The 21,431-nt window shown below is 41.1% G+C and overlaps 2 pseudogenes; both read left to right on the top strand.

The window, feature by feature from the left end:
* Nucleotides 1-9,703: 9,703 nt before the first annotated feature.
* On the top strand, nt 9,704-19,032 carry LOC144537479 (uncharacterized; annotated as a pseudogene).
* A 13-nt stretch (nt 19,033-19,045) lies between these two features.
* On the top strand, nt 19,046-19,952 carry LOC144537478 (uncharacterized; annotated as a pseudogene).
* The last annotated feature ends 1,479 nt before the right edge of the window (nt 19,953-21,431 follow it).

Here is a 21,431-nt window from a genome sequence, read left to right as displayed (position 1 = left end):
ACAGTTCGGTCGGCGATACTGGTGTTATGCAGCTAGTCTGGCTATCACCAGACCGAGCTCAATCTTTTAAGACTGGGGAGTCTGCAATGTATTTTCTACTGCACAAGAGGCGTGATCAACGGACATAGTTCAAATGACTCTGTACGCAACCGGATAGTCCTTCAACCAATCAGACCAACGATCCGGGTGACGTAGCAGCAACAGCGGCATCAGCGGATTGCTGCGCTTCAGTGGCCACCATGTTGAATGTAAACAAGAAGCTGCTTGTGATTGGTCCCCGCAAAATTGTAACGGAAGCAAGATAGATAAACGTACAGGTTTCCAGACTGAGCTGCAGGGCGAAATCAAGTCGCCGGCAGATCGGGCTGGGTTTACCCAGTCTAATAAGCAGCTAATGTTGCCTCAAATGTTGCCTCAAGCAGAGATATGAAGTGGGCTGCAGAGTTCTGCTATGCTCACTTCTGTTTATTAAAACCCCATTAGCCGTACATTGGTCTGGATCAACGGTTCGTTTACCGGATAGTTTAAACAAGGCAGGCCTGCTTGGTTCGTTTGGGGAATGATAGTAAAGACTTACAAAGATTATGTTTACGGCATTTCCTCTCTAACTGGGACGTTTTGGGACCGATTAGCGGAGACTAGCTTTGGACAAAATACACACGGTGATACACTGGTTCTTACCAGATTACACCAAATTACGTTTAACCATGTATCCAGCTAATTTAAATAGCTCACGTTACTGTACTGTGTCAACAGTTAACTTCATTTAATATTGTATGTGGCATTTTCTTTTGTGGCAAATGTTCCACCAAAACAAGTTCCTTCGCGAGACTATTTAGCGTAGACTCGCTTCCTGCGTCTGGAGCTTAGCAAGACAATTGTGATTGGTTTAAAGAAATGCAAACAACCCCTGACAGTTTTTTCTTCTTTATCCAGGAGTGTATGCTCCTGTTGCCAGAGCTTCCTCCGCAGCGCTGTGGAGATAAGTCTGGCAATGCGAGACTATAGCTGTAAATAGACTTTGATGTGTAAAGTGGAGATCCCCTTTGGCAAAGCTCATGGGAGGGGGCTCAAGGTGAATGGATGGGTCAATAAATCGTGTGAGTTTGACACATGGGACCACTGTTTGTTACGGTGGCCGGGAAGTGCAAAGCAACATTACAAAGAATGAAACACTTTTACAATGCTTGAGACAAATTTACATTTTGGAAAACATTTTTACCTACCATAAAACACAATTACATGGGCAAAACACTTTTACCAAGGACAAAACAAATTAACATTTTAGAAAACAAACTAACAAGACGCAAAACACTTTCACCAGTCCCGAAACAAATTTACAAATGACAGATTCTTCACGGAAAGGGAACGTACCACAAACCGGAAGTGACACGGAAGTGATGAGGTGTCGTCGTTGTGGAGCATATTGCCGCGTTCTATTTACAGATGTCGCCTTGACTACGGCAGTTCATTGGAACGAATGCGTCAATAGAGCCGCCATCTTGGAACAGGGGAGGCACTCCTCTTTAACGCATCAGCGTCAATGTAGGCAAAGGCCTAACGGAAATAAAATCGCTATAAATCGTCAAAATCTTTTTTAAAGAAAAAGACAAAGAGACTAATTAATGTGTTAATACAAAGAATATTTATTATAATCAGTTCACAGATATGAGTACAAACGGAAACTTCACCCTTCTGAACTAAGAGTTTCTGCTTCAAAGTGAAGTTTAAACAGACTGAAATGTCCAGGCTCACTCCTCCACTATTGATTCATTTATTTCTGTGTGTATTTATTTATTTAACGAGACTTAAAGTCATGTTTCGTCGTTCACAGTCCGAGTCCCGCCAGACTCCCTTTAGGAAACCTGTGATTTAAACTTCAGCAGGATGTGACAGTCCGCTCCGCTCAGTCCTGGTGCTGGTTCTCCCGGGCTTCCCTTCCCTCCAGCGGGCCCAGCAATACGGCCTGAGCCTCCAGCTGCGTGGTGTCGGTTTTGGCTCCCAGGAACGGGCAGTGAGCTCCAGGCTGCAGCAGCAGACAGACTCAGCTGTAGCTTCTATCCGGCCGCGGCTGTCGAGACGTGTCCTGTTTTTCCAATGTTTCCGTCAGGTCCGCGTCCTTTAAAAACTCCAGACACCAACCACACGTAAAGCAAAACCGCGTTAAGCTGTTCATGTGTTTGCCACAAAACGGGCAAAACATCCCTCGGTCACCATAAACTTCATTTACGCCATATACTCCACAACGACAACACAAATTGACCGCGCTCACCAACAACACCTCATCACTTCCGTGTCACTTCCGGTATGTGGTACGTTCCCTTTCCGTGAAGAATCTGTCATTTGTTAATTTGTTTTGTCCTTGGTAAAAGTGTTTTGCCCATGTAGTTGTGTTTTATGGTAGGTAAAAATGTTTTCCAAAATGTAAATTTGTCTCGAGCTTTGTAAGTGTTTCATTCTTTGTAATGTTGCTTTGCACTTCCCGGCCACCGTAGTTTGTTTCATTGTTTTTTTTTACCCACAGTCAACGCTTACTTTCTCCTAACCATGACCACGATCTTTCCCTAACCTTTCCAGGTAGGTATTTTGACCCAAACTACAGCACTATCCTTTCCTCACGAAGTAACTTGTGTGCCTAACCCTAACCAAACCTTAACCTAAGTGGTGGCAGATCAGAAAAGAATCACGCGAATCGTTCTAAATGGTGATTTGTGTCATTTCAAAGGCAATACTAATTGATTTAGTTTGGAGGAATAAAGGACGCAGGACTCAACATTTCCCCACCAGATGTTTTTTTCCTGTCAGTGTGTAGAAGGCTTCTTGTTGACCTTCATGGTGCAAAATCAAATTCACAGACAATATAACCAATTAACTGATTAAATAAAGCACTTCCTGGAAGTAGAGGGAACTTGGACAACTGACTTCAGTGTTTCTAAAATCCTGGCTACTGTCATGTTTAGAGGACTTCCGAGAAACAACATCCATAACTGCAGTTTTATACGGTACGTTTTAGTGTGTTGAGCTGACCTGTTCAGCTGCTGCAGACATTGATTGGGGCGAAGAAAACCCTTTAAAACGAAGCAGTGTCACCTCTGCTGCAGCAGACCTCAGTGCATCTCTGCTGTCAAGAAATACCATCTGCCCTGCCAGTACAATAGCCATTAGGCAGTGAAACCACAGTTTAGCTGGTACTTTGCCAGCATCCATTTTGTCAGCCTGAGCACACTCCATGAGGCTCGCTGAGTGCAACAGAGTGCATCAAAAAATAATTAAACACTTTTTCCAGGTTGATGATGCAAGCAGTAATTAATTGCCTGTGCATTCAGTAATGTTCATTAATGTGACTGCCACAATAATAATGCTTTTTACCAAACTGTCTCACTTCTCCTTATCTTGCTTCCCAAGGTTTCATGGTTATAATACAGTATATAATATACTGTATGTTTGTAGAGAACAACTGCATATCAACAAGACCCAAAGCCCACAATAGCCAGTGTAGCACTGTACAGTGGTGTACATTTGGAATGTATTAACACAAAGTTAAAGTTTAGAGAAAGCAAATGTAGTTCATCTGCTATACCTGAACTGCTTATTTTGTGCTTCACTGCTCTAATCTTTTTTCTTTCTTAAAAAAGCAGATGGCTCTCCGTTCTTCTTATCATCATCAACCTCCGAGTGCAGTGTCACATCCTTCCCGTAGCAGCCTGATGTCAGAATGATGCAGCTTTGGTGTTTGAGCAGTGTGAGGGGTCTTTGAGACGAGCCTGTAGTGTCTTTTTACCTTTGATGCAGGGAGAATGTCATCTATGAAAGGACTAGTTGAGCTGAGTCTGTGTGTAACACAAGATAAAAGCCAATTCACTTTTAATGGAATGTTTAACTTTATTGGTTCCTGTGGGTAAATGTTTCTTCTTGATCTGTTACAGGCAGGCCAGAAGTCAGGGTCAGCTCCAAAACACCACCACTGAGGCACAACTGATTTGACTTGTGGTTGGATTTATTTAAGTACAGTGTAGAAAACCCTGCCTATAGTTCCACTCTGTGGAGGAAGGAAGTCTTGGAGGAATGGAATACCATCTGGGCTGACAGAAAAAGGCTTGCACCTGTCAATTAAACAACAAAGCAGACTTTAAACGATACTGAAGATATACATCTTTAAAAACTACTCACACATATATAGTTTCACTTGTTTAAAACGATTAAGTCATTTCCTAAAAAAAGTCCCTGTAGTTTGAATCTAAATGTTACAAACAGGTGGATCTATTGCATATGTTTGGGACTATTTACGGTGGTGGATTAATCCACATGTGGTGCTCTACTGAGTATTTGTGGCAGCAGGACAGTGTATTGGGGATTGAGTCAAAATAAACTACAGTTCATAATAATGAAGGAACGTCACCCAGTGCAACTGTGTCTTATTGTCGTGATTTCAAATTCTTTGGACCTCTATGACACAGAGGAATAATATAAATCAAGCTTTGATACACAAACAATACTTGTTAGTAGTGATGTCCAAATGCAGCTTCATTAATCATTTTCTTTATTTTCTGAGCCCTATAGCGTGCTCTCTCTGTTCACAACAACAAATGGTTGAAAGCACACTGAAGTGCCATTCATTGAGCCTTTTTCTTTGAACCAAAAGCGCCATCTATTGAGTCAACAAATACAACTAAGGATCACTACTTGTTAGTAGGATACATTCATTGCTGGTTTGGTTCTGCACATGGGATTTTTTGACAATAAGAAAAATATAGAATATGACCAGACTCATCCTTGAGCCTTTGTTTGCTTGGAGGGGAATATAGAACACTAACATTTCAAAATTAAGTCATAAGGGCACCTTTATTATTGCACTTGAATGTTTTCCAAAACTTTGTATTTTCTACCACCTGCTTCATTACCTCTCCCAAACAACCATTACAACCTACAGCAGGGGTCAGCAACCTTAGGCAGGCCTGCCAATGTAGCTAAACCAATGGCACACTAGCAATAAGTATGCAAGAGAGTTTTTTGGAAATGTTCCAATCCGCATGCCACATGACCTCTTTCACAGCCATTGGCAGGAACACAGCCTGTTATTTATGTTAGTTTGAATGACTTTGTTACCATTCTCATTCCGCGAAGACCCGCCTTACTCTGCCTTTGATTGGCTAGTACTCGTTGATATGACACACTGATTAACAAGAACATTTTAAAATGGCACTTCATATTAAAAAGTCTACTCAAAGTGAGTTCAGGTTTTTATCATAGGAGTTAACTTGAGGGCCGTTAAGACCTTGTTAGCTTTAGGGCTAGTTAACATAGAGAACTGTATTTTGCCCACATAGATCATATATGGCTTTTTTTTGCAAGACAACATCCACCCAGTCCTTACATATAATTAAAACTGTTGGGTATTATTGTGGCTTGATGTCCAAATGAATCTTCGTGAAGCAATTTATTTTATTTCTGAGCCCAAAAGATGGTGCTCTCTGTTCAACAAAGGGTTGAAAGCAGCCTGCATTGCCATTCCTTGAGCCTTTTTCTTTAAGGCTGAATCAACAAAAATTAATACTTCATGAAGCTTCATTTGGACATCACTAATTGTGGCCCTCATTGTACAGGGGAGAGAGTAAGATTACAAAAAAGTTTAATGTGTGCCATGATGTTGTTTCAAAAAAGACATGTTGGTGCACAGTGCTACAAACCTTTAGAGCCTACAGGGAGTGAGTGTTTGATACTCAAGTCAGTAGTCTATTTCCTTCTTGTGCAAACTGGAAATTAGTAGGGTTCACTTTGGCAGAGTCAGTGCTTGTAGGCAACATAGAACTCTATCAGTTCAATTGCCCTACTCACTACACAACGCTGCTGTCTTTCTTCACATGAGGTGGTATGATGGCAGTCAAACTTAACAGCTGTCACAACTCCATTCCTAGTTATTCAGTCTGTTGTTTACTCTGTTTCTTTGCCATATACCAACTCTCCATGTCATTCCAGATCCAGCCCCTCCTTCCTGTCCTGCAGTAACCCCTTTACTGCCATTCCCATCACCTGACCTTCCCCACCCACATACCCACCTGCTCCTTATTCCCTAATTAGTCCTGCAGCCTGTATACACCAGCCCACATCATTCACTCTTTGCCGGATTGTCTATCCATCTGTTCTGTGCTGCCACCGTTACGACAGCTAAAGAAAACAAGTAAAAGTCTGATTAGATGTGGTAACATGAATATTTAAAAGTGTGTCTGTAATTAGAAAAGGTATAACTTTTGTGCAAGGTATGTGCAGAATGTAGCAACTGAAGCCAATGCAATGCTTAAATTACGTACTTCTTCTATTTCTTTTTCTTTTTGGTGACTTGGAGGCAGCAGACCAAGCTACAATACGTTATTAGCTTATAAAGTTGTGATGGCGCATAGATATAATTTCTATACTGACTAGATGTCGCCTTGGGCTTCTAAGCATGCGTCAACGCCTCTGTACCTTTCATAAGTTGAGACAACACCATGTGGCAAAGGCTCATACTCTGCAACTGCAGAGCAAAAGTCTAAGGAAGAAACTGTGCAAGGTAGTGTTGTTGCAGGAATACTAAACACTTAGTTTTAAGAATGGTTGGAATAAAGAATGGAAGCTGTGTTATATACTGTAATCATTTGTGAAGCTGTAATAAATATGAAATGTTTTGATATCAGTTAAAATATCAGAAAAAAAACAGGTCCTTGTTTTTGTCTTGTAATATATCCATTTTATGGACAGTCACACCATTGTAGCCATTTTGCATGCAGTAGGCTAGGCTAAGGTAAGTAGCGATAGTTCATTTTAAGTTTACTTAAGTGGAAGAATGTGACTAATAAACCTAGGCCTACTAGCACTAGGCATTACATTTTGAACATGAAGTAGATTATATTACTATCAAAAGCTTAAATTTTCTCTGGACTCGATTATAAATACATGTCTGACCTTTGGAACAAACCAAAAAAACTAGAAAATCGCATGAGATTTTGACGATTTATGGTGATTTTATTTCCGTTAGACCTTTGCCTACATAGACGCTGATGCGTTAAAGAGGAGTGGCTCCCTCGCGCCAAGATGGCGGCTTTATTGACACATTCATTCAAATGAACAGCAGTAGCCAAGGCGACATCTGGTCAGTGTATATATATATATATATATATATATATCATAAATACATCATAAACACCATCTATAGAGCCCTAGTAAATGATTTATTAACCATTAGTTATGACTTATAAACCCTATATAAAGGCATAGTTATTAGAAGGGTACCACCATTTAAAGGCATACTATGTAACTTTTCCCTCTTCGGTCCCCCTACAGGTTGTCTCATTGGAACTACAGCTCGCGCGTCCCAAGAAACTACGCACTATAGTTTTAATAAAGGGACAACACAAATTAATAAAATACATGATTATACAGTACATGGGTCAAAAACGCCAGAATTAACCAAAAGGCTTTTTTTTTAATCTGTAGTCCCCTTGCCTTGATGTTAAAAAGGCATTTTAGCACAAAACAAGACACAGCACAGAAGCAAAAAGATTAGCATCAAAACAAAGCACAAAGCAGAACAGGTGACAAGATAAACAACAAAGCATCGAGTACAAAGATTAGACCAGATACAACTGTTGAGAGCAGTAAAAGCAGTAGTGGACTAAGAGGAAACAAACAGTAAAATACATATATGTTGAGATTAATATAGATTAAATATATGTTAAGATACATATATGATTAAACTAACAGAATACATACAAGATAAATAGTGTTATTGCTGACACGTATATGTATTGACCATCAATTGCTTTAGCTGCTTAGTAAAAGTGGTATATGTGTTTAATTGTCTGATATGGTGTGGGATTGAATTCCACTTTCTTGACCCACTGACGGACCAGGCTGACTGACTAAAAGAACATTTCCGCAGCAGAATAACACAATCTCCTCTTGAGGATGCCCTTTGTGTCTCCATCAGTAATGTTTGCATTTGTATAAATAGAACAATAAATAAAGACATTATAAAACAAAGAAAACTACATGATATACAGCCAAAACATTCTACCACCTTGCCACCTTTACTACATTCATGGATCAACACATTCCAGCACGTCAAAAACCGACGCTTGGTCAGGTGCCTTTAGCGTTACTGACACAAAAGGTTTCCTTTAGCATCTCAGTCAGACACAGGGGTCTTTGCCCTTTGGAGTAATTTGTCGACGTGCTTGGTCGGGGCTCTTGGCGTCACTTTTTGATGCTCTGGGTCGGGACGTCATTTTTCAACGTGCAGGATAAAAAACACTTAGTTAGGGAAAGATCATGGATGGGGTTACAAAATGTACCTTTTTGTACGTCAGATTTTTAGTCTTTGATACTACTCGCTGCTGTCGTCACTCTTAATACTACGTCATCCTATAGCCTCCTAAAAGTATTACCCAAACTGTTTTACCTCCAAGTACAGAGGTTTATTTAATCTAGTTTAGAGTGTTACTCTTGTTTACATCCTGTCTGATCTTCTGACCTTTCGTTTCTTGACCTGTCAGACATCGTTGTGGAGATTTTCCCATGTCTCAATGATCACTCTTGTTTGTTCCATCATTGTTCATAGCTGTTCTTACATCATGTGCTCTCATAGCATCTCTTTCCTCTTCTCCCTCTGTGTGAAGGGTATCTATGAGTCATGTCTCTTGTATGTGTTTTCACAGTACAGAGGAGCTGTTGCGGACAAGTTCCTACCAGTGCTTGGTAGCACCTGGAGGTATTGATGTCTCTTCCGTTTCCGATCCATATTCTTTTGAACATTACCTCTTTATTCACCTAACAATGGGCCCCATGCAAGAACATTTTTGTATTCTTATCCTGACCTTCTCTTACTTTTTTTGTTAAATATGCTCGTGTGAATGTCCCAAGGCAGATTCAGCAAACCCTCTTAACTGCACAATTGTCGTAAACGGCTTGCTTAAACTGACCGCTGGTACATAAGTAGGTTTGCATTTGTGAGTTGAATCATTAGCTGCCTGAACCATACCCTGATAGCCCTTGCTATAAAAGGGCTTCCTGTTCTGCTCCATTTGTGAGAAAGTTTCATTGTTCCAAAGTCACCAAAGAGTAAGTGGAGAGGTGTTAAGGGGCCCGCAAAAATGAGAATATGTTACTACAGCTGGTCCATGAATTAGATGGTCAAGGGGATGTGACAGTCACAGAGATGGATCAGAGAATATGTTCCAATACAGGTGCTGTTACACTGTTGGACGGTATAAAGAGGATGTTCCCCTAGACAGCAACTGATTATAATCCCAATTCATTCAAAGTAAAGCCATATTCGCACAGGACTAGTATTACCTGGTGACCTCTAGTCATTTGTAATATTTACAGAGGTTTTCTGTGATCTTAATCCCGTGCGAATCGGCCATATCTGTAATTTGTAAAGGAAAAATTCCCCCACAAATGACCTACCATATTTCACCTTGTACCGAGGTCCTGTGATAATATTAGTCCCTTGCGAATCGACATGTCTGTCATTCGCACGGGTTAAACTTTTTTCAAGGTTTTTCTTTCCTGTGTGCCTTTTTATCCCTCTCACGAAGATGGATATGGGATCGCCGGGGACAGCGGACGCCCCCTTTCATGACCAACCAAGTCTGGAACACTGCCCAACCGGAGACCTCCGTCCCCGAGTCGACGCCCTCCCTGCAGCTTTGTCCGAGGGCTGACTGTGATGCTGTGTGGATGCCACCACGGCAGGCATAGGGGATGCACCTCTGGTAACCTCTACTGGGCCTGGCCCAAAAAGATACGGAACCTCTACCAAGTGCGGTGCAGCGGCATCACCCTGGCCGTCCTCCGCGGGACTCCAGGTACCCAACTTTTGGGGTACAGATAAGTCATTAAATTTGAGTAAAATCACAGGCTTCGCTTATCCCGTGCAAATGTGCCACACGAAATTCGGATGTGGGGGGTAAGTTTCTAAATCATAGAAGTCCCCCAATAGATACTAATCCTGTGCGTATAGGGTTCTTCACATTGTAATTCTTAACCAAATGTTCTGTTTGGGGTCCTGGAGACCCTAAACATTGTTATCACCTTGATACTTCGAGGACCTTGTCAAATCTACTCTAAATATTGGGTTTTAATTAGGTCAGAAGAAAAGAAATGGTTACTTGCAATGTGGCCCAAAACAATGAGAAAGTAAAGTCAATGATGAGAAAATACAAGGATTAGGTAAAGTGCTTTTCCTACTTTCTTTTACCGACATTCTGTATATGACTCGTACAACAGGTCTGGAATTTTGTTTGTACCTAAGAGAAAATTGATGAATGCCACAAATTCTAGTATGAGCCACTTACGAACACATTTGTGTTTTGTGCTATTTAAATGAAATTGACTTAACTTGAGACAAATCTGAGGAAACAGATGGACACATTGTTTTCTGTCATAGCAGTACTTTAATGACCCATGAGGCCCGTTTGATTAAAATGCAGGGTTGTAGACCGTAATTGCTCTGAACTTGTTTCACGCAGCTGACCTTTGACAAATGAGATATTTGTGTGAAGGCAGTATATTGTGAAAACCCCTCTCCCCTGTCCTTGATTTTATCAACAATGATTGAGGCAAACACTATCAGTGATGAAGGAAACCTGTAAGCCTCTCTCCGGCTATAAAGCAAAGCCAGTCACACATCAATGAAAACATCTCATCAAACATTTATGATATCAGCTCCGCAGCAAATCCATTTGGATGCACCGAACCCCAGGCATCATTACAACCCACGATGATAAATAATCTTCATCAGCAAAGTTAGAGAGACACATTCAGATATTGTTTCTCCCAGCCAATGCATGTGACGAGGTAATTAATAACAGCATGAAAATCATGACACCATTTCTTAGTTAATGCTAATTACCTGTCTCTCCATGGTAGATTTCAGCAAGCCCACTATATCTTTTGTCAATTTGATGCTGTAAACCCAGGAACTTAGCTCTGTGTGTGTTTAATCAAATAATATGGAGCAACATGTAGATGAGAAGATAATATGAAGTAATGAAATTAAATCTATTTTTGAGGCTACAGAGGAGATTAATTGTTGTCTGGTTGGACTCTCCTGGAGAGAGAGAGAGAGAGAGAGAGAGAGAGAGGGATTAAGTAGATCAAGTGGAGTTTGAATGACAAAGTTAAGGGTTATGAAAGATAGAAATACTTATATTATTGGTGATATATATGTATATTAGCAGTAGACTTCATGGTACCACTTTCTAATAGGGTGCCTGTGATCAAGGGTTCATATAATGTATAGCCTGGTTGACACCAGACCCTTCTCAGTTGTAACAGAGTGGGTCTGGGCAAGGTTCATTCGCAGCTCATTTCCAAAGGGGCGTCAACAACGGACGCCACTCAAATGCCTCTGGGCGCAATTAGATAGTCCTTCAACCAATCAGACCAACGGGTGACGAAGCAGCAACAGCGGCATCAACGGGTCGCTGCACTTCGCTAGCCGTCATGTTGAATGTAAACAAAAAGCTGCTCGCCGTCGCCACGCTATGTCGTGTAAAGCCCGCCTCGACGGTTGGGATTGGTGCCTCGATTTGGAAAAATTGGAAATGGGCTTGATTGGGCTCTTGGCCAGACTGACTTGCAGAGCAAATCTCAAATTTGCCAGAAGTTGGTCAGGGTTTTCCCAGGCTATATAATGTAGCTAATGACTTTATGAATGAAATAAGAATGCTTTATAGGTCAATTATAATCCGTCAATGCAAACCGCTTTTACATTCCTGGAACTCTACAATTCTTTAATGCTGCTGATTAACAAAGGTTCACAAGTTTTCACTTTCTAAAAAGTCATTAAGTCTGCCATTCTAAATGGTAGTAGGTCATTCATAAATGGTCACAATTTTGGTCCAGATGCTCCACAGCTCTTTATACCCAGGGTCAAAGGTCACTCTGTGGATTGGAGGTGTCTTCCTGATAAACAAAAAAAAGTAAAAATACTTAAAAGAGGTAAAAAGACTGGATGAGGATAAACACCAGCCAAAGGGATTTCCCACAACCTGCCAACCACAAATTGTTCTTATTAATTACTTATAACAGATCTATAGAGCCCTAGTAAATGATTCATTAACCATTTGCTACAACCTATAAACCCTTTATAAAGGGTACCACCATTTAAGCGGTTGTGCTTAAAGTGCACATGAAACCTTACCCAGCTCAAAGAAGTTTACAGTCTCTGCAAAATTATTGTAATAGTGTTCTAAAATGACTTGTGATGAATGATTGCCTGGTTTTGATTTAGGTTTAGATTTTGATTCTCATTAGTCACTTAGACACCAATGCATGGGACAATAGGGTCCAAGTAAAAAAATACTGAAACACCATTATTTATGTAAATAAGCACATTTAATTAGACAATGCCCCAATTTCCATAATTAAACATACAAGTTCAGAAAACTTGTAATATAAAATATGGTTGTCTTAATGTAAGTAATCAACTGTGGAAGTTTCATGTTGATATCTGTTAGTTAAAATATTTTCCCTATTCACCTGTAGTTTCTCCTTTTAACATGGGCTGCAATGGGAAATGGCATCACTGATTTTAGTATTTTTCAATACTTTCCACCACTTGGATTTTTTAGGACTTTTTTCACAAACAAACTGCAACTTTATGAAACACATGCAAATAGACCAAACACAAGCAAATTATGAAAACGTCTTAATTAATTTGACACATGTGCAACATTTAGCAAATGCGCTGCATATACACGAAACACAACCAAATACACAAACGCGCTGCAAATATAGAAACGATGCAAAAAAGAAAAGCACACAACCCCCGGAAAACAAATGCACCAGAAAAACGCTGCATCCAGTTTACTCAACGGAAGTTCTCTAAGCCAAGAGCGCTCTGCCTTTTTATCACCACGAGTTTACAGACACGTCTCTGCTGATTGGGTATCACCTATGACCTGAGCCAATAAACTAGAGACACACCCACCAAACTAGAGAAAACATATCTCAAACATAGACGTTATTTTGTTGCATTTGTTTTCGGGGTTTGTGTGCTTCGTGCATCGTTTCTATATTTGCAGCGTGTTTATGTATTTGGTTGTGATGTGTGTATTTGCAGCACGTTTGGGTAATTGGTTGTGTGTATTTGCAGCATGTGTTGTCATATTAATGAAGAGGTTTTCTCAATTTGCTTGTGTGTTGTCTATTTGCGTGTGTTTCATTAAGTTGCAGTGCGTTTGCCCCTGTCGGCCACCGTACTTTTAATATGTTATAGAGGAAGATTTTTATGAGACTAGATCAGTTGAAAGAGTTTCTGTTGCAATTTGTGTGGGGTCATGTTGCATAATGCCTTTACTATAAATTTACATTCAGCAAAAAAACCTTCACGTTGCTCGTTAGTAGTTGGGCTTTACTGATCATAATAAGCAGGATTGTTCTTGCGTTCTTGAATCTGGAATTGGAACGACTTTGAATAAGCTCTTAGAAGCATAACCAACCATGAACATGTGCTTCTGCTTAAGTGTCTTATGTGAGGCATAGGTAGGCTTTTATTTAGTGGCTGGTATAGATGAATGCCAAATTTGAATAAAACCCAACATAAAATGTTTCCAGATCTGCTTTATTACTGCTTGTTACAGATTCCCTGGAGGAATCTACACAGTTCTGTCGAAAGATATTCCCTCATTTGATTTTGAGAATGGTGGTGGATTGTTCAAAATGTCAAAAAGGTGTTCGGTTAGGTTGAGCTCTGGTGACTGTGAAGGCCATAGTATATAATTCATGTAATTTTCATAGTTATATTTCTTCACTTAATTAATCATCTTTTGTATGTGACTGTATAAGCCAAAAGGCAGATGTGTGCACGCAGCAGTAAAGATTTAACATTGTATTGCGACACTTATGTTTGCTTCTACTGAGCCTGCAGACTAACAGGGTAGAACCACATTCTTGTGATAGACAGACAAACACGAGGCTAGACCTTTGTGTGTCCAGAGGGTGACAGGCAGTCCTCCTACATCATTAACCTAGTTTGTTGTGAGGACCTACTGCCATTGTGAGGTTGTGTTTTTGGCACGCTGTGTTATCAGTAGTGATGTGGAGACTGATTGCAGCTACACAAGGGGGAGGGAATTTCCACAGCCCATCTATCACAGCTTCAGATAAACAGATGGAAGACTGTCGGCAGTACAGGCTGCCTCCCATGCTGTCCATTAAAGCAAAGGATTCAGTGGATCAGTCAAAAAAGTTAAAGATACGCTCCAGGCAAGATTCTCTTTAAAAAGAGGCTTAATCACTCAGTACAAAGGACAGTCCCTATCATTATCAATCCAGATGTCGTAGGTTCACACTATTTTCCCACATTAAATCCTGGTATCAGAATTGTCATTGGTTCTCCTCAAAAAGTGACTGAGGACTAATCATGACATGCCTGTATATCCCATTATAAAACACTTTCTCTATCACATAGGAAGGACTAATCCCTCCCCCCCCCCCACCCCCCCCCAAAGAAAAAAAACTGCATGCAATGATGCAACCACAAGTAAAAGCGTGATAAAAGAAAAAAATCTCTGAAAAAGTCCATGATCACAGTCTTTCTAATAGCATTGTGTGTTACAGATGGATCTAGTGTTCCTGATGTGGTTATGTTGTGGATATTCCACCTAGATCGACTTTGAAAAAAACATGTGACAGTCTAGAGCTGTTCCCTAGAAATGACATTTATATTGAATGATTCTGCCAATCCAGGAACTACAGATATGAGTTGGAAGTGAAGGTGTGGGTGGTTAAGCACGTAGTAGCGTATTAGACTTTCATGCAGGAGAGATTAGTCTGTGTCCCATAACATTTTGCCTTTTTGTAAAAGGGGTTCTCAGGTTTTACACAGGAAGTAACACCGATGATGTCATCATCTCGGGCTTGAGACGTTTAAAAACAAAAAGTTTGCATTCCAAAATGGAGTTGTGGGGTTTGAAAGAAGTGGGGATTTAGGAGGCAGGAGAGCTATAATTAAAGATGCTATTACGTTTTATTGTGGGAAATGTAGGAGCTTCACCCATACAGTACTAGGAAACTCAGCCAACTTGTGCAAATACAAAAATGTTGGACTACCCCTTTAATCATCTCCTTACAACACATCCTCACTCCTAGGTTCGTGCTGCTGTCAACTGTCCAAACTGGCGCACGGCAACCGCATTGACAACTGCCTACCTGCCAAGAGAGTTTTTTTTAAAGTGGCTAGCCAAAGCCCGGCAGTTACCGGCAAAAGTTTAGCAAGGTGAACTTTGCGCGGCAGAGCAAAATCTGTGCACGTTCACGCTTTATGCACCTACCGCTGTGATTGAAACCGCTTCCCCTCTGCCGCCTTCCTGCATTGAAATGACTGCAGGCAGCGAGTTACCGCACGATGAAAGCCACTGTATCCTCTTGGTTCATATGTTAAAAGCCAGCGTGAACACAAACCGGACCAGGGCTAGTGTTTTTTTTCTTGGTCTGAACCAAATGAACTGAACTACATGTGTGTAAATGACCTACGTTTTTACCAGTTCATTGAGAATCAATGAATGAAATGTGACGCACAGTATACTGTGGATAATAGCAGTATATGTGAAATATGAAGTAAATCCTTTGTAGTAAATATGCTACATAGTGCAAAAAATACTGTTCTGGTTCCCTTAAACAGTTGTGTAAATGTGATGTAACATTTAAAATAAACCCATCATTTTGTTTTTGAAATGAAAGTGTAACTTAACCAAGAAGCAGCATTATCTTCTTGAGACCAATCAGCACACACCCACACACACTGACAGTCCAAAATGTTCCCAGCAACTGTATCTGGAACTGATTGTTACAGTGGCCATGATAATTATGCTCTGCAAGATTGCAGATTGGGACCTTGCTCTCTGATTGAATGCTGGCAAAACTAGAGGGAGGACAGCCTGGCAAGATGGCACAATAATAAGCACACAGAGCACAGCGCTGACTTTCAAACAACTGGCCCTGAAACGTCAACCACGGTTGATGAGTGCATATGTGTGTTTGTACTCTGTGTGGGCATGAAGGGATGATTCATGACACCAGCCAGTGACTCACCTTAAAACAGCGAAGAACAATGACAGGATATTGCAGTTAAGACAATAACAACCTACCCAGCTGTAAATTACTTTCTTGATGCCGCAATTACGGACTTTTTTTGTCTGAATCATCTGCAGCCTTTCTGTCCTTTTGCCATGCTCACTGGAAAGTGCTTTTTTTCATTAAGACTGAATCTTTGCCTCTGGAACTTTGAGATACATATTTCACATTATACATTTTTTTAAATGTGCATGTAAAAGAAACTCAGCTGTGAAAAGGTTAACCATGCCACTTAGCATTCTAGAAGGATCGAGCTTCAACCTGCGAGTCAATCTCTCATTAAATCACCAGCAGCACCATCTCTGCTACACACAAAGTGAGGACATCAATAAGCCATCTCCAGCAGCATCAGGTTAGGCTGCTGAATTGATCATTGTTATCCTGATGGCCATGTGCCATTGACACTAAAAGGCTGGATCTATGGATGGAAGTCATTTTCAGATAAGGTAGGCCTGAGGTGTCTGTTCCTCATACTGTGGCAGATGTATGTGGCATTATGTGCTTAAGTTCATGGTGTAAATCCTCCCTAAATTGTCTTAAGTCTTTCAAAAATAATCCCCCACCTGTTTTTCTTTCTGCCTCTAACAAGGATTATCCCAGCTGACCCTCCAGCTGTAATAATAATGCCCTGCAATGTGAATAATTATAAAAAGGTTTGTCTATTTTCTGCAAAAAGTGGGCGAGGGTAAGAAGTGAAAGAAACAAGATTTGGGGGAAACCATATCTGCTAGGGATGTGCATCTCTCCCTAACAGGACGATCTGATACGTATCTAGATACATGGGCTACAATACGGTTCAGGGACGATACATTTTAAGATGTAACGATTCGGTGCGATACAATGAGATACGATTCAATCTGATACAGTTAATATTTGTTTAATTTACACACATTAATTTCCCATTATAATTTAAAATAAGCCAATTTTATAAAAGATGCATTGCCTACCTTCAAATAAATATATATTTTGTAAAAGGGACCAGGGAATAGCAAAGCTAAGGACATGCTATTAGTATACACTGTAACTTCAACTTAATTAGCTAGCTCAATCAGCTCCATGTTAAAGTGCTCATATTTTGCTTTTTGGCTTTTTCCCTTTCCTTTATTGTGTTATGTATCTTTTTTGTGCATGTTATAGGTTTACAAAGTGAAAAAGCCCAAAGTCCCCCCCAAAGGGACTTACCATCTCCAACAGAAAACACTGTTCACAAACTGCTCCAAACAGCTCTATTATAGTCCAGCCTTTACTTCAGAGACAAACGTGGTCACTTTGTAACACACGTTATAATGCTCGTCTAGCTGCTAGCATGGCACTCCCTCATGCTCTGCAACTGACAAGCAGTACTTACTGTGCATGTGCGACTCCCAATAAAGATGGTACAGAAGTGAGATGCCTCACTCTGTAGCTAAAACAGAGAGCTCAACACACAGGGTGAAAAGAGGAGCTGCAGCAGTGTGCAGTACAACAAAAATATGGTGTTTTCTGAAAGTTTAACCATATAAACCTATTCTGGTACAACCTCTAAATATAATTATGAACCTGAAAATGAGCATAATATGAGTACTTTAAAGCTGAAACTGCCTCTTTGCTGCTTTAATCTTAGAGAGACTAACTCAGACACAGGTCCATGTTACACAGCCATTGTGAGCACTCCAATAATAATCATATAGCTAGCATATAGCATATAGCTAGAAGTCAAGAGTGCATTTGACTTCTGAGGAGACTTACTACTAGACAGCTAGATATTAAGATAAGTACTTACTTTATTAGGCTTATCTGCTGCCTTAAGGTTAAATTGACTGCGTTCTGTTGATTTTGCTCATTCTGCTGCCTTTTGCTGTTTGCTACTTGGTTTTGCTGCTTTTGTTGCTTGCCTCTTATCTTTGCTGCTTTCACTGTGGGTTCTGCTGCTTCTTCTACTTCTGCTGTGTGTTTGGCTGGATTTGCTGTGTTTTTTGGCAAGAATTGTGTGGTCTTAGCTAGCTAGCTTAGTGTGAAGTGTGGAGTTGGGGAGTGGTGCTTAACTTCCAGGTACTTTGTTGAGTGATTAGCTAGGGTGGGGCCTCCTCACCTGTAGCCAATTACATAAGACAGCTCAAATCAGACCAGACTTAGAGTGCATTTGATTTCTGAAGAGACTTACTACTAGACAACTAGATATTAAGATAATTACTTACTTTATTAGGCTTCTCTGCCCACTGTCATTGGATCTGTGGACTCAGTGCGTGCTGAAAGATCAACTATACGGGCAGCGGAAAGGAAATGGTGGAAATCTAAACACCCAGATGATCTGCTTACCTATCAGTCACTTCTTTCCTCCTTCGCTGCCTCTATTTCTGCAGCAAAAAGCTCTTTTTATCAAACCAAAATGTAATCCTCTTTCTCCAACCCAAAAAAACTTTTTTCCATCTTCTCTAACCTCCTAGATTCCCCCAGTCCACCTCCTCCCTCCTCCCTCCTACCAACCCACTTTGTCAACTACTTTGTAAAAAAGATAGATGACATACGCTCTTTATTCTCCACCACACTTCCTGAAATCATCTTACCATCCATCATCCAGTACTCTTTCCTCTTTCACCCCTCTATCTCCAGATTACCTCCGCCCGCCCAACCACCTGCACCCTTGATCCTATCCCTTCTCACCTTCTCCAGTCTATTGCTCCTGACCTTCCTTTCCTCACCCATCTCATCAACATATCCTTGTCAACTGGCTGTTTCCCCGACTTCCTCAAAGAGGCAAGAGTAACCCCACTACTCAAAAAACAAACACTCGACTCGTCTGAGTTAAATAACTACAGACCCGTCTCCCTTCTTCCATTTCTATCCAAAACTCTTGAGCGTGCCATTTATAATCAACTCTCTACCTATCTCCACCTGAACAACCTTCTTGTTCCCCACCAGTCTGGCTTCAAGGCCACTCAAAACTGGGGTTCCTTAGGGATCAGTCCTGGGTCCCCTGCTCTTTTCTCTGTACACGAACAGGTCTGTCATTCACTCGCACAGCTTTTCTTATGACACCCAACTAATTCTCTCCTTTCCGGAGTCTGAAACTCAAGTAGCAGCATGTATCTCGGTCTGTCTGACTGAAATTTCTTCTTGGATGTGCACACACCATCTGAAACTCAACCTTGACAAGACTGAGCTCCTTTTCCTTCCAGGGAAGGGCTCTCCTACCCAATACTTGACTATAACAATTGACAACTCTGTGGTAGTCCCCACCCAGACTGCTAGAAACCTGGGTGTGACACTTGACAACCAACTCTTTGCTGCAACCACCCGATCGTGTAGATACATGCTGCGTAACATCAGAAGGATACGTCCCCTTCTAACGCAGAAGGCAGCTCAGGTTCTCGTTCAGGCTCTAGTAATCTCACGTCTAGACTACTGCAACTCCCTCCTGATTGGCCTGCCTGCACGTACCATCCGGCCCCTGCAGCTCATTCAGAACGCAGCAGCTCGACTTGTCTTCAACCTCCCCAAGTTCTCTCACACTACACCGCTCCTCCGTTCTCTTCACTGGTTACCAATTGCTGCCCGCATCCGCTTCAAGACGCTAGTTCTTGTATACAGGGCCACGAACAGATCAGCCCCAGCATACGTCCAGGACATGGTCAAACCCTATACCCCAACCCACCCACTCCACTCTGCATCAGCCAACCTGCTTGCTGTCCCCCTCACAGCGAGGGTCAACTAATCACTCAACAAAATCCCAACTGTTTGCTGTCCTGGCTCCTAAATGGTGGAATGAGCTCCCTATTGACATCAGGATGGCCGAAAGCCTACGCATCCTACGCCGAAGGCTAAAAACACATCTCTTCTGACTACACCTCGGATAAACATAAAGCAAAAATAATAATAATAAAAAAAATGTAAATATATTTCTTGAAACTGTATTTTCATATTGCTCTTGTAGTTTTGCTTATTTAAAGCTAATGTACTTGCACTTACTACTTGTTGTCTGGAGTTTGCACCTTCATGGTGGAAAGCACTTAATTGGAAGTCGCTTTGGATAAAAGTGTCAGCTAAATGACATGTAATGTTATTTAGCTACAGTATTACTTGGTGTGGGTAAACATGTGAGCACGATATTACTGTTGTGAGCGTTAGCTATATATATATATATATCTACCATACTAGTACAATTTACAATATCCTCTCAGCCACTTTCACCGCTAACTCCAAAAACGAAACCTAGCAGTCCAGTCGGCATGTTTTTTCTGCAAACCCAAACAAAGGCACTGATTGGCTGATCTCTGCTATCACACAAATGGTGAGGCTTTTGTCTCAGTCACACAAACACACACCAGTCTCTTTCAACAGCACTGCGCACACTGCAGCAGCTTCGTTGAATTGACAGCAAAGCTTCAGTCAACCGTTTCGTAACCTTAGAACCGGGACATCGGCCGAATCTTGGTCCATTTAGACCTATGCAGGGGTCCGAGTATTGATGTAGCCATATCTGTGATAATACATCCGAATCTTTACACCCCTAATATCTGCAGTTCTGATAGTCTGGGCGGTGATGAATGAACAGCAGTTTGAAGCAGTTAGTATTATACTTTAATCATTGCAAATATTGCAGAGTTAAAAACATCTTCACTGGATACAGAACTATTGTGGCATTAGTCATTTTAGGTAGGCATAAGGTTTTTGCTATTCATTGCCCAGACATGTCATTTTATCAACAACTCTTTTACAAAGCTAAAATGCCCCCAAAAGGTGAATCAAATTAAAATATTTATCACCTTTGATATTAGTAAAATGTATGACTAATAGTTATTGAATCAGAATCAGAAAAGCTTTATTGCCAAGTACGTTTTTTACACATACAAGGAATTTGTTTTGGTGTTGTAGGTGCACGTCACACATTCTCTAAAATAAGTTAAACAAACAGGTTAAACAGAACAAACAATATAAGTATAAATATATGTATATATACACACACAGAATGTATTAAAAATAAGAGAGTAAGAATTAAGATAAAAAGAGCAGATTAAGTACAGTGGCATGTAGAGCCAGAGGTGGGGTGTGGAGAGAGTCAGGGTGGTTTCCGGGCCTTGTTGATAAGGCTAGTGGCGGAGAGGAAAAATCTGTCCTTGCGACGTGAGGTTTTGGTCCTGATGGACCTCAGCCTCCTGCCAGAGGGGAGTGGCTCAAAGAGTTTATTGCCGGGGTGGGAGGAGTCAGCCACAATCCTTTCAGCACGCTTCAGAGTCCTGGTGGCGTATAGGTCCTGGAGCGGCGGCAGATTGCAGCCAATCACCTTCTCAGCTGACCGAATGACACGCTGCAGTCTGCCCTTGTCCTTGGCTGTG

This window comes from Sander vitreus, chromosome 22 (genome assembly GCF_031162955.1).
Source record: "Sander vitreus isolate 19-12246 chromosome 22, sanVit1, whole genome shotgun sequence".
NCBI lineage: Eukaryota > Metazoa > Chordata > Actinopteri > Perciformes > Percidae > Sander > Sander vitreus.
The sequence above is the reverse complement of the archived record's forward strand: the minus strand, read 5'-3'. Positions and strand labels throughout refer to the sequence as shown.